Source organism: Mobula hypostoma, chromosome 7 (assembly GCF_963921235.1).
Source record: "Mobula hypostoma chromosome 7, sMobHyp1.1, whole genome shotgun sequence".
NCBI classification, from domain to species: domain Eukaryota; kingdom Metazoa; phylum Chordata; class Chondrichthyes; order Myliobatiformes; family Myliobatidae; genus Mobula; species Mobula hypostoma.
The window spans coordinates 59,527,506-59,542,848 of record NC_086103.1 but is presented as its reverse complement, the minus strand read 5'-3'; positions in this window follow the sequence as shown (position 1 = coordinate 59,542,848).

The following is a 15,343-nucleotide window of genomic DNA, read 5'->3' as shown; positions in this document are numbered from 1 at the left end:
TTTCTGCAGATGCTGGAAATCCAGCGCAGCATGCACAAAATGCTGGAGGAACCCGGAAAGTTAGGCAACATCTATAGAAAGGAATAAACAGTCGATACTTTGGGCTGAGACCCTTCTTCAGGATGGGAAAAGACACTAGAATAAAAAGGTGGTGGGGGGTGGTGGTGGAGGAGGATAGCTAGAAGGTGATAGGTGAAGCCAGGTGGGTGGGAAAGATAAAGGACTGGAGAAGACGGAATCTAAGAGAAGAGGGCAGTGGACAATGGGAGAGAGGGAAGAAGGAGGGGCACCAGGAGGAGGGGATAGGCAGGTGAGGAGCAAAGGTAAGAGACCAGAGTGGAGAATAGAAGCAGAGGGGAGGGGGAGGGAAAAATACCGGAAGGAAAAATCAATGTTAATGCCATCGGGTTGGAGGCTACCTAAACATAACTTGAGGTATTGCTTTTTCATAATGGTAAAAGAGGAGGCAATGGACCAACATATCAGAAAGGGAATAGGGATTGGAATTAAAATTGTTGGCCACTGGGAAATTCTGCTCTTGGCAGATGGAGCAGAGGTGCTCAACAAAGCAGTCCCCCAACTTATATTGGATCTCACCAACGTAAAGGAGGCTGCACTGGGAACACCACATACAATAGATGACCCTAATAGATTTGCATATGAAGTGTTGCCTCACCTGGAAGGATTCGGGCCTGTAATGGAGAAAATGAATGAGCAGGTGTAGCATGTCTGTCACTTGCGGGGATATGTGCCAGGAGGAAGATTAGTGGTTAGGGACGAATAGACAAGACAATCCTGAAGGAAAGATCCCTACAGAAGGAGGAGATTGAAGGGGAGGTAAAGATGTGTTTGGTGGTAGTATCCTGTTGAAGATGGCAGAACTTGGGGAGAATGATGTGTTGGATCCAATGGCTCATGGGTGGTAAGGAAGGACACAAACTCTATTCCTGTTAAGGTAACAGGAAGATGGGGTGGGCGTGGATGTCCAGGAAATAGAAGAGATGCAGGTGAGGGCAGCATCAATTGTGGAGGAAAGGGAACCCCATTCCTTCAAGAAGAAGACATCATGGAAAGGAAAGCCTCATCCAGGGAACAGATGAAGCACAGGCAAAGGGACTGAGAAAAACGAATACCATTTTTACAGGAGACAAGGTGGGAAGAAGTATAATCAAGTTGGCTATGGGAATCGGTAGGTTTATAAAAGATGTTGGTAGACAACTTGTCTTCAGAGATGGAGACAGAGAGATTGAGAAAGGGGAGAGCAGTGTCAGAAATGGATCAAGTAAATTTAACTAGTTTTACCAATTGTAGGAATGAATAAGTATATCTACATCAGAGTTTTAGATTTAATGATACTATGGGAACTTGTCTCTATGTCGTGGTGTCTATAAGTTGGGCATTCAGAGCCTGAATTTAATTTAAGATTGAGCTCTCCTTAGTGTGCCTCAGTGGATTGCAGGGTAGAAGATCATGGGTTTGGAAGATCGGGGATTTAGGGGCTGGTTCTCAGGAGGTCAAGGGGTCAACAGTGTAGCTGCAACTGGTGTGTGGAGGGTATCTATTTAGAAGTGACCAGAATAAGTGAATGGTAATCAAGGGACTAACTAACATGATAATCCAGCTTTGCATTAGGTGACTGGGTTCCCTCGGGAATGTCTAAAAATGGGTACTCCCAGGACAACGTGGAGCAAGTCTCCCAGAAGTGCTCTGGAATAACCGCAATTTTCATTGACATATGCCAGGGAAAACCAGCATTTACTGAATTGAATCTCTGGGATCATCATTCTTTTTCTAGGGTGTGACACGGATTGAAAGAGTACTCTGAAGTGTTTTTATATGTTTTTAGTCTTGCGTATATGTTTAATTTAAGTGCATAAAAAGAAAAGTAGAAACAGGACTGGACCAAAAGCCTTGAGAGCTGTTTAGAGGTGATCTAGTGTCTTCAAGCCATTTAGGGCCCAGTCAACATATTCTCTGATATCTTTCAGTTGTCCAAAAATCTATTTATCTTTACCTAGAATTTATTCAGTGGATCCACAGCCATCGAAAAATGGCTATGGATGCCATTGAATAAAAAAAAAATGAAACGTTTGCACTCCTCTGTATGAAGAAATTCTTCCAATTTCTTGAGTAATGAATCCCTTCTCCTGACAATATATCCCCTAGTTCTAGACACTCCTGCTGGAAAATCTAGCTTTTTGAGATATTGTATTGTACAATATGTATCAATCAAATTGTGATTGCTTTAAACTGCAGTGAGTACACGTCAGTCTTCCTTGTTGTCACTTCATAGCACAACAGCATCATCTCAGGAATCCATGCGTCCTGTATTGACTCAAGGTACGTGTCTTTCTCTAGCTACAGGGAACAAAATTGTGCTATGTCTTGAGATGTAGCCCCAGTCCTTTTACCTTCTCCTTTCTCTTTATAGAGGTAACTAAAGAGTTCTTCCAGTTAAAGCAACAATTCAGTTGCTTTTTTTCCCTACTTAGTGCATTGCAGAGTGTTACGTACCCCGTAACTGGGTTGCCAAACCAGCAGAAATGGATCACTCAGTTGGAGTCTGGAGTACTAGAACTAAGAAAGTTTTATTAAGGAAACAAGCAACACAGTAATCGAAAGGATAATAAATGCAACAGTTCAGTGATGATAAACACACATGTGCACAGAATTAAGATAACAGCATCAATCAAGCTCTATCGTTGTCTAGGGGTAAATGACCAATTTCAAAATGACTCAAAGTTCAGTCCAGTTTAGTGGTTCAGTTCGCAGTAATCGTTGCCATGGCGGTGGACAATGTGGGGGAAGAGAGAGATAGAATAGGAACAACTCATCATTCAGAACGGCTTCACTCACAGACCAGCAGGATGGCTCACAGACCAGCTTTTGGGCAGGTCCTTGGTGATGTCACCGGAGGCCACCGACTGTGACCCCTCCTCCAGATGCGGTCGATCCTCTGCAGTGAACCCGGCACCCAGGCAAGGGCGGACACACACCGGGTTCCCGCTGATCGTACCTTTCCACCCTTGTCGTTGTCTGGGACTTCTCACCCACTCGTGAGAAGCGCACCGCTTCCAGGGTCTCGTTACCTCGGGTGGCGTGTGTGTCTGTCTTAGCGAACCTGTCCCTTTTTATCCCCCTGTTGGGGTATCGCCTGTCCATCACTTCAAACAGTTCAGGGCTCAAAGGGGGGAGCCGCTCCAGACAGTTCTTCCTCCCACATCCCTTCATTACACATCTCCAGACGCTGCTCCATTGTTCCTTATCTCTCCTTCCCCTGAGGGCAGGTGGCAGACCAACTGCTGATGCCACTGATGCTAGCCCAGGCCAGCAAACATCTTAATTTTATGTGTATTCTCGTAACACTTCCCCCCTTTAAGGATTTTTACCGGGAGGTAAAAATTACAAACATGACTACATTATCTGATACATACACAATATACATCTTTAACAGTTATTTAGCTAATACAGAGAATTTGAAATTGTCAACACCTTGACAGACAGTCATCACATTTTCTGTTCCTTTTACACGTGTTATTAATAATCCCTTAGACCAGGCTCCAACTCAGCAAACTTCATAGTGGCCAAAAACACTGATGAATTGCGACCAATGTAACCTCTCATTTGGTTTTGTCCCGGACCACAACAACAAGGGTCGTCCCATTCCGACTCAATTTTTCCTCGCAAGGGCTTAGTAGGAGGGGGACGGGTATTGACCGCAGAGTTATTGCAAAACTTCCTGCAGTACCCCACCATCTCCAAAAGCCTTCTGAGGGCCCTCTTGTCTGTCGGGGTTGGGAGGTCAGCGATAGCCTGCACTGTAGCTTGCATCACTGCCAGCTGCCCCTGTGTCACCACAATTCCCAGGTAAGTGACATTCGCGTGGCCGAATTCATTTTTTCCAAGGTTCACTATCAAGCTGGCTTCAGACAGCCGTGTTAAATTGCCAATACACACCTCTGTGTTTCATCAGCCCTTTAGTCACTGAATTACTCGAAAAATATGGGTGTTGTTTGCTTGGCTGCCCTATTGTAACAGACATAACCCAACGTCCCAGTTCTTTGCATTTCCTCGGGACAATCAAACACATGGGTGCGAGTCGTTTAATTACTCCTTCGGGGATTAAGGGAGAGACCTTATCAGTAGACCTGGCCAAAACAATAGCCTTCTCCCATCTGACCGATCCCATCCTAATCTTTTCAAAATGGTTTTTTCCTCTTAGCAGGGGGCCCCTAGCTTCATTGATTTCCACGCTAACACCGACTAGGTTTGTTAGCATATCAAAAGCCGGTGACCGTCTCAGTTCGCGTCGGTCATGATCAATAACATTCTTCCCCCTGGGCAGCCGGTAAATCTCTTTCATGATTCCACCAACTGTTTCCTCCAGCACCGCAAAATGTCCACCGGGGGGTACCTCGTGGGCCATGTTAAAAACCTCATCCCCATAACTCTTTTGCACCACCCCCCATTCCTCATCTGCGGGTACTGTACTTGATTTCCCTTTCTTCCTTAGCACTTCCTCATCCGCACAATAGCTTGTCAAGGCTGTGTCAGAGAGAGCGGTCTCGGCCAAAACCATCAGCCCCTCGTCTCGCTCCTGCGTCTGCACAAATTCTTTCCTGGCTACTGCTACGTCCGTCCCAGCTCCCTCACTACCTCTTATCTCACTACACCCTGTCTCATACAAGGTTGGCAGAAATGTTTCAGCCAAATTCACCATCGCGGGCGGGGCCTCCATGCTGGCAGGCTGACCCGTCAATCTCACGACTGGGAACACGATTCCTCCGGCGATGTCATTACCGAGCAAAACTTCCACGTCTTTCATCGGTAATTCGGACCTCACCCCGATCGTGACTAGTCCAGAGACCAGGTTGCTCTGTAAATGTATCTGGTGCAAAGGGACTGACTCTGTCCCTTCCCCAACACCTTTGACCTCTACCTCCCCAGTCTGGGTCTCTGAGCTAAACTCTAATACACTCTTCAGTATTAGTGACTGACACGCTCCCGTGTCTCTCCAGATCCGCACTGGAACTGGTTTTAACCTCTCCTTCACTGACACCAGTCCGGCCGAGATAAACCTCTCGCGCCCTTCCTGGACTTTTTCAGACCTGTCCTTCCCTAGCGGTTCGCTTAACAGCTCAATACAGCCATTCAAAATTTCCGCTTTTCCTTTCCCCGTCTCTTTCCTTGGGGCAAAGCACCTGGACGCAAAGTGTCCGACTTTCCCACAATTATAACAGACGACCCCAGGAGACTTCCTACCAGACTGCTCCCGGTCTACCTTATCCTTTTCACTAGTCCCCGGCTTACTTTCTGACTTTTCCGGCGGACTCTCCCCTCCGTCCTGACTACCCTTCTGGTAGCCTTTACTCGGGGCAACCTTCATTTTATGCGTCAACGCATACTCATCCGCTAACTTAGCAGTTGCGGCTAACGTGGCTGCCTCTTTCTCATCGAGGTAGGGTCTCATACCCTCAGGGACACAACCTTTAAACTGCTCAATCAGAATCAGTTGCAGCAGTCTGTCATAATCCCCCTCTACCCCTTTCGAGGCGCACCAACGCTCACAATATGTTTGCATCTCACGAGCAAACTCCAAATACGTGCGGTCCCACCGCTTCCTCGCATTCCGGAACCTCTGCCGGTATGCCTCCGGGACCAACTCATAAATCCTGAGGATGGCCTCCTTCACCACCTCATACTTCTGGGCATCTTCCGCGGATAAGGCGGAGTAAGCTTGTTGGGCTTTCCCTTTCAGTACACTCTGAAGTAAGACAACCCACTTATCCCTCGGCCAGTCCTGACTTATAGCTACTTTTTCGAAGTGGAGAAAGTACCGATCCACATCGGTATCGTCAAATGGGGGAACCAGCCTAACCTCCTGGGTCGCCCGGAACCCTCCACCTTGGTTCGGCACGAGCCCCTGCTCGGCCCTTTAACTTCTCCAGCTCAAATTCCCTTTCCCTCTGTTTCTCCTCTCTCTCCAACTGCCTTTCTCTCTCTTGCCTTTCTACCTCTTTCTCTCTCTCCCGCCTTTCTAACTCTTTCTCTTCGTGTTCTAACTGCCGTACCCGGAACTCGTGCTCGAGTCTCAGTTTTTCAAGCTGTACCTGTACCGCGTCTCCAGCAGGTTTTTCAATAGACACCACCCCCAGCTCACCTTGGGGAAACACACCTTTAGATACATAGTGCTCTACAATAGCTCTGTGTATCTCCTCTCTCCTCATTGTCGACTTCACCTTAGCAAGATTCACCCGTTTTGCCACAGCTATCAATTCTGATTTCCTGGCATCCTCTAATGCCTCCAAGGTCGGCGCCTTTATAAATTCCTCAACCTCCATTTCTGCTGTTTGTCTTTTCTTTCTTTCGGGAATTTTAACCCAATCAATTTACTCCGTCCCAAATTTAGCGTTCAAAATCGCGGACGAGAACCCCACTTATGTTACGTACCCCGTAACTGGGTTGCCAAACCAGCAGAAATGGATCACTCAGTTGGAGTCTGGAGTACTAGAACTAAGAAAGTTTTATTAAGGAAACAAGCAACACAGTAATCGAAAGGATAATAAATGCAACAGTTCAGTGATGATAAACACACATGTGCACAGAATTAAGATAACAGCATCAATCAAGCTCTATCGTTGTCTAGGGGTAAATGACCAATTTCAAAATGACTCAAAGTTCAGTCCAGTTTAGTGGTTCAGTTCGCAGTAATCGTTGCCATGGCGGTGGACAATGTGGGGGAAGAGAGAGATAGAATAGGAACAACTCATCATTCAGAACGGCTTCACTCACAGACCAGCAGGATGGCTCACAGACCAGCTTTTGGGCAGGTCCTTGGTGATGTCACCGGAGGCCACCGACTGTGACCCCTCCTCCAGATGCGGTCGATCCTCTGCAGTGAACCCGGCACCCAGGCAAGGGCGGACACACACCGGGTTCCCGCTGATCGTACCTTTCCACCCTTGTCGTTGTCTGGGACTTCTCACCCACTCGTGAGAAGCGCACCGCTTCCAGGGTCTCGTTACCTCGGGTGGCGTGTGTGTCTGTCTTAGCGAACCTGTCCCTTTTTATCCCCCTGTTGGGGTATCGCCTGTCCATCACTTCAAACAGTTCAGGGCTCAAAGGGGGGAGCCGCTCCAGACAGTTCTTCCTCCCACATCCCTTCATTACACATCTCCAGACGCTGCTCCATTGTTCCTTATCTCTCCTTCCCCTGAGGGCAGGTGGCAGACCAACTGCTGATGCCACTGATGCTAGCCCAGGCCAGCAAACATCTTAATTTTATGTGTATTCTCGTAACAAGAGTAATATAGACAGAATGCTGGAGGAACCCAACAGGTAAAGCAGCATCTGTGGACAGGAATAAAGAGACAATGTATTGGGTTGAGTCCTTTCATCAGGACTGGAAAAGAAGAGGGAAGAAGCCAGAATAAGAAGGTAGGGGGAGAGGGAAAGGAGTACAAGATACACTGATGATAGGTGAAGCCATATGATGGGAATGTGGGAGAGTGGGGACGTAGTAATGAAATGAAATGCTGAGAGGTGATAGGTGGAAAAGGTAAAGGGATAAAGAAGAAGAAATCTGTGAGAGGAGAGGGGAATGGACCATGGGAGAAAGGAAAGGATGTGGGGCACCAGAGGGAGTGATAGGCAGGTGAGGGAAAAAGAACAGGTAAGAATGGAGCCAGTTGGGGAATGGTAAAGGAGAGAAGGGGAAGGAGAAGAATTTACCAGAAGTTGGAGAAATCGATGTTCATATTGTCAGGTTAGAGGCTACCCAGACGGAATATGAGATGTTGCTCCTCCAACCTAATAGTGGCCTCATCGTGGTAGTAGAGGAGGCCATGGACCGATATATTGGACTCTGAATGGGTAGTGGAATTAAAATGGTTGTCCACCAGGAAATCCTTCCTGTTGAAGACAGAGGGAAAGTGCTTAACAACAGAGTCCCACAATCTACACTGGCATCTCAAGGTTATAGAGGAGACCACATCAGATGCATTAGGTGACCTAGACAGGCTTGCAGGTGAAGTTTACCTCACCAGGAAGGATTTTCGGGGCACTGAATGGTGGTGAGGGAGGTGGTGAATTGATAGGTGTAGCAATTGTGCCTCTTATGTTAGTATTTAGTTGTGCTTATGCTAGTCCATTGTATTTGGGACTCATTATACAATCTCCTCTTCATCAGAGAAATCAAGCACAGATGAATTCGACACTTTCCAGAATATTTCCAATCCATTTGCAAAGGTGACCCAGTCGTCTGTTACTTTAGTTCTCCATCCCAGTCCCACTCTGGTCGCTGTCACTTGCACTGTCCTAATACAGCTCAGTGTAACCCCAAGGAACCCACATCTGCCTGGGCAGATCACAACTGTCAGGACTCAAATTTGGGGAATTACAAAACAAAATCAACCTTTACTTTGTGTCTAAATAAAATTAAATAAGTATCCGTTAGTCTCGTGAGACCATGGATTTGAGCCTTGGAAGGTTTTTCAGGGCGCAGGCCTGGGCAAGGTTGTATGGAAGACCGGCAGTTGCCCATGCGGCAAGTCTCCCCTCTCCACGCCACTGATGTTGTCCAAGGGAAGGGCACTAGGGCCGATACAGCTTGGCAATGGTGTCGTCACAGAACAATGTGTGGTTAAGTGCCTTGCTCAAGGACGCAACACACTGCCTCAGCTGAGGCTGGAACTAGCAACCTTCAGATCTCTAGACTGACGCCTTAACCACTTGGCCACGCACCAACACTTTATGTGTTTATCTCTGTCAACCAATCATTATGACTGTTGAATGTTTCTAGCATTTTCTGTTATCTGTTTTCCAGAAGCGATGGTTTACATCTCCTAGTTCCAGCGGGTTTTTTTTCTCTCTCTTACTAACTGCCCTCATTCTTCTATTGATGAAATGGCACTAAAAGGACTTGGCCTCCATCCCACCCTAAATATGCCCTTTATTCTCTCTACCCCTCCAACTCTCTACAACTTTATTTTTTATTTAAATTATTAAAAATGATTAAAAATACAGAAAGCATTAGATGAAAAAACAATCTGCCCAGATACCGTATAACAACTTTCTCTTCAGCTTTACCTAATTGATTATTGATATTAGCTGGAGTACAATGAGATTATGACCACTTCCATGTCATTTTACATCACTGTAAATTCAACCGGGCACTTCTTGTGTTTACATATCTTTGCACTCCTGATTATAATTTCTACATAAGTTTTATGCAAGATGTTGTTGTTTCACAAGCATTGCTCCATTTGGAGTATTTTGAGTGAACATAATTGTCGCATAAGCAACATTCTTGAATGTGGGCAGGTGAACTAGGTTCTAATTCCATGTTCACCTTCAATCCTCCAAGCTGTCCTCTCATATATAACGCCTAACTTGCTCTGTACACACTGGTCCCTTCCGATTGATCTTCTGTCCCCTGACCTTCTAAGGTCTCACTGAGTCCCTCACCCTAACACTAAACCCCAATCCTCATCCAGTTATCATTCTGTCTAATATCCTGCACCCTGATCTTTCTGCCTAACACCAGAGAATCCCAGCCACTAATCTTCATCAATGACTTGATTGTGAACTCTTCTTGAATCCAGCTTGTATAATCAGCTCACAAACAAGAGAAAATCTGCAGGTGCAGGAAAGCCAAGCAACACACACAAAATGCTGGAGGAACTCAGCAGGTCCCTGACCCTAACACTAGATCCCAATCCTCAACCAGTTACAGTATCATCCTGTCTAATGATAATGTGGAATCTCACAGAAGGGTCTGGGCCCAAAACGTCGACTGTACTTCTTTCCTTAGACGCTGCCTGGCTTGCTGAGTTCCTCCAGCATTTTGTGTGTGTTGCACTTTGTGTATGTAATCAGCTTATGGTTGTTGACACTTGCCCTGCCCACATCTTGCTGGAATTTCTTGGTTGCTGTTGGCAATATTTTCACCTGTATTTGAAAAAATGTACAATGACTCATCAATAGCATGTGAGGTCTGAGGCCCCTCAAAGAGCAGCAACATGCCCACAGCTGGAAGCACTGCTACCCCCAGCAAACCTTGGTTGAAGTAGAATCTTTCTACTATTTTCATTCCTAGTCTTTGTATTGGTTTCAGTATCTAATTTGACACTGATGTAGAGAACATGAGTGAGATACAATAGTACCAGATAAAGCTACTCAAAAGCTTTCTCTTATCTATTGTGAACACACATAATGTATCACCAATTTATTGTCGTTTACATAAGTGCATGTATGCAGAAGAGCAGTGGAAAGCTTGCTTGCAGCAGTGTATTATGTACACAAGCAGCATTCACAATCATGTTTAATCATACACAATGTTTACAAGAAAACACAATTAGAACAAAAGAACAACAAAGTCCATTTTAGTGCAAAGTGGTCATAGAGTTGCTAAACTATATCAATTAGGATTTTGTTGATTGGTTCAAGAACCAAGCAGTTGAAAGAAAATACAGTAACTGTTATTGAACCTGGTGGCATGGGACTTCATGCTTCTGTACCTCATGCCTGATGGTAGCTGTGAAAAGATGGCATGACCTGGATGGTGAGGATCTTTGATATTGCTGTTTTGATAGTGCCGCCTTTAGCTCCAGTTGTCGTGGTTTCCATGCCATTGGAATCAGTTGGTTGATTTGTGAAGTATCGTGTGCTTCTTGGAGTGCAACATCAAGTACACGTTAAACAAATACACGCACAGGCGTCTTCATTCTGTGGGTCACTTCTTCAGAACGAAGACCATCATCCTCAACCTCGAGGGATAGCCTTTAGATACTGCCAATAGTTAGGAAAGATGTTCAGCTTTTTCTATTCCTGCACATTTAAATTGTCGTCTTAGACCACGATGCAGCCAGTCAGGATACTTCCAACAAGGCACCTTTGAAGATGGTTGGAGAGACCAATAATATGCCAAAGCACCTTAACCTCCTAAGAAAGTAGAGACACTAATATACTTTCCTTATGATTGATGTTGAGATACATCCTAGGATGCGTTGGGACACATCAGTGATGTAACGTGGGGTCATTGGATGTTTCGGGTCTTCCAACATCAGACACTCTTGCCCAGGCAACCAAGGTTGCTCAGGCTCTGGCTTGTGTTCCAGTAGCATTGGTCCAAGGGTCCATAGCCATCTTGATCCATAGACATCTGGAGGCTCACGCAGCAGCCTCTGTGATGGTCCTAATAGCTCTTTTCCTTGCAGCCCCTGTAATGCCAAGCAGAGAGTAGCTTGCATCTATATGCTGGGCTCAGTCCAGGTGTTCTGATATATTAACACTGAGGAATTTAAAGCTGCTGACTCTCTCCACCATTGATCCCGCATTTTATATTGGTACAGGTTCACCCTCCTTCCCCTTCCTGAAGTCATCAATCAGCTGGTTAGTTTTGTTGACATGAGGCAAGAAGTAAAAGGGTAGCTTAAGGAAATTATTTTTTGTGGAAGGAGAATTGAATTTGTTGGTCAATTCTGAGGTGAAGTGTAGAATATGCATGGAATGGGATTGCAAAATCCCTCTGTTGTTTTGTAGCATTGGGTAGAATATAGATACAGACAAGGAGAAATACTCAAGCCTCTTTTGATACCTTCTCAGATCGTGGCTGGGCTGTAACAGTATTCTATCTGCTTGTCTTGGTACTTTTACACATTACCAAACAGTTTAGTGGTATAATGATCTCAGTTTTTGACATTATCAATTTGCCTGGTCTCAATATTTCATTACTGATGAATCACAGATTTCCATCACTTTGATTAAAACAAACATTTACTGGTACTAACTCAAAATAATTATTACTAGCTTTAAGCTATGGATACTGCATGCATGAGATATTGCATGATGCTGTCACCAAACAAGAAAGAGTCCACCATGAATGTAGTCAGGGATTTCAATCAGGCTTGTTTGAAGATAACTCTGTTCAATTACAATCGGCATATAACCTGTAGCACCAGATGTTCCAACACACTAGACTACTGCTATACTGAGATACGGAATGTCCACCGTTCCATGCCCAGACCACATTTTGGGAAATCTGAAATCTGATCACTTAGCTGTCCTTCTCCTACCTCCATACAGGCAGTGACTAAAGAACAAGGCTCCAGAGATTATGGCACCAAAGAGGTGGTTGCGGAACACAGAGGAGCGGCTACAGGATTGTTTCGAGTTAGTGGAATGAGTTGTGTTCAAGGACTCTTCTGTGGATTTGAATGAATACACCATGTTGTTAAGGACTTCATCAAAATAGTTGCAGATGAGTCTGTCTACACATAATCATACAGAGTTCTACCCAACTAGAAGCCTTGGATGAACCATGTGATCTGCAATCTGCTCAGGGCCAGATCAGAAGCATTCAAGTCTGATGAGCAAGAAAGTTACAAGAGGGCCAGGTACAATCTCCGGAAAGCCATCTCATGGGCCAAGTGGCAACTCTGGAGTAAACTTGAATCAATGACGGATGCTCGACAGCTGTGGCAGGGCTTGAATACTATCACCTCTTATAAAGTGAAAACAGTGACATTGGTGACTACAGGGCTTCACTTCTCCATGAGCTCAATGCCTCTATTCTCACTTTGACTGTCAAAGACATGGAAAAACTGTTATAAAAGCTCACAGCACCTGAAGAGCCTGTGATTTCGGTCTCTGACACTGATATTCGAGCTGCCTTTGGCGGGGTGAACACATGGAAAGCATCCAGCTCAGGTGTGGTACCTGGCCGAGTATTAAAGACCTGTGTTGAGCAATCTGCTGGAGTGTTCACTGAGTTTTGTAACCTCTCTCTTCGGGAGTCTGAGGTACCCACCTGCTTCAAGCAGGATTCAGTTATGCCAAGAAGAACGTGGTGATCTGCCTCAATGACTATCATCTAGTAGCACTTACATCCACAGTGATTAAGTGTTTTGAGAGGTTGGTGATGAAACATAGCAACCAGAGAAGCTCCAATTTGCCTACCAGCACATCAGGTCCACCGCAGATGCCACTTCATTGGCTCTTCACTCTACCCTGAAACTTCTAGTCAGCAAAGATGCATATATCAGGATGTTCTTTATTGACTATAGCTCAGCAATCAATGCTATCATTCCCTCAGACCTAGTCAATAAGCTTTAAGACATTGGCCTAAATACCTCCTTGTGCAATTGGATCCTCAATTCCCTCACTTTCAGACCCTAGTCATTTCAGATTGGCAACATCTCCTCCACATTCTCCATCAGCACAAGTGCAGCAGAAGGCTGTCTGCTGAGCACCCTGCTCTACTCGCTTTATACTTGTGACTGTGTGGCTCGGCACACCTCCAATGCCGTAATTAAGTACTGTATGCTGACGACACTGCTGTCGTAAATCTACTCAAAAGTGGTGACAAATCAGCATATAGGCGGGAAAGTGAAAATCTAGCTAAGTGGTGCTACAACAACAATGTCATTGAGTAATGACCAAGGAGCTGATTATTGACTTCAGGAGGAGGAATCTGGAGATCCATGAGCCAATTCTCATCAAGGATCAGAGATGAAGAGGGTCAGCAACTTTAAATTCCTCAGTGTTATCATTTCAGAGGACCATCCTGGGCCCAGCACATACGTGCAATTACAAACAAATTATGGCAGCGCCTTTATGAAGTTTACGAAGATCAGGCATGACATCTAAAACTTTAACTAACTTCTATAGATGTGTGGTGGAGAGTATATTGACTGGCTGCATCATCAGCTGGTATGGAAATACCTATGCCCTTGAATGGAAAATCTTATAAAACATAGTGGATACAGCTCAGTCCATCACGCCCCACCATTGAGCACATCTACATGGCATGTTATAACAGGAAAGCAACATCCATCAACAAGGACCCCCATCATCTAGGTTGTGCTCCCTTCTCACTGCTGCCATCAGGAAGAAGGTAGGGGAGCTTCTGGACCTGCCCCAACAGGTTCAAGAACAGTCATTCACCCTCAACCATCAGGCTCTTGAACCAAATGGGATAACTACACACAACTTCACTTGCCCCGTCACTGAACTGTCCCCACAACATATGGGCTCATTTTCAAGAACTCAATCTCATGTTCACAATCTATCTTTCTTTCTTTCTTTCTTATAATAGAAAAATTAATCATATTTTTTCTCAGTTCATGCTGGTAAAACCTAAGGTTTGGGTGTAGTCAAGCATACTCATCTCTCAATTGCTACAAACTTTTGGACTACTCTAGTGGTATTTAGTATTGTGGCTCTCTGAAGATTCACGTAGATATTGCTGTGTAGCCCTAATTGGTTAATGCTGTTACGTGTGTTTGGAATGGCTATATCTGTTAAGTAAGTTGTTCTTACTTGTTTATCCTACATTATTATTTCTGGACAGTTATTACTACTAATATTTCTTTTTTCTTTCTTTTTGTTTGCACAGTTTATCATCTTTTGCTCATTGGTTGTCTGCTCTGTTAACGTGGTCTTTTATTGATTCTAATGTGATTATTTGACGTTTTGTGTGTGCCTGCAAGAAAATGAATCCTAAGGTTGTATCTGGTGGCATATATGTACTTTGATAATAAATTTACTTTGAACTTTGTATCACTGTCTCATTTGTTTACATCTATGGAAGTCAATTTTTCAGGCTTTCCTATACTCATTGTTTTCCAAAGTTAGTAATTTATTCAAGTTATGAATTATTCTTTTACCTACCTCGTACTTTTCAGTGATTACTTTATCTGAACTCCTAACTTCCTCATATTTTTCCATTGTTGGCTCTGCTTGTTGTAGAAAATTCTGTGATTTCTAAGAAACTATGTGATTTCGCATTTTCTTACATTGATATCTGGTACCATTAGCTTTTCCCCAGCTCACTTAGTTAACAAATTCCTCTTTTATCACTTGCCATCAATGCAATTTAATTAGTACCATCAGTCAACTTAGATATTCCTTCATCTAATTTACAGCCCTATGAGTATCTGGTAGAGATTCTTGGAAAATGTGAATGGTCAGTTTCTGTCAGTTTAACTATTTTTGCTAACAGACACATTTTATTCAATAAATATGAGAAAGTCTGCAGATACTGGAAATCCAAAGGAACACACACAAAATTCTGAAGGAACTCAGCAGGTCAGGCAGCATCTATGGAAATGAATAAACAGTCAATGTTTCCGCCTGAGACCCTTCTTCAGGACTGAGAAGAATGAGTAGACATCTGAGTAAAAAAGGGGAAGGGGAAGGAAGCTAGCTAGAAGGTGCTGGGTGAAGCGAGGTGGGTGGGAAAGGTAAAGGGCTGGAGAGGAAGGAATCTAATAGGAGAGGAGAGTGGACCATAAGAGAATGGGGAAGGAGGAAGGGACCCAGGAGAAAGTGATAGGTGAGAAGG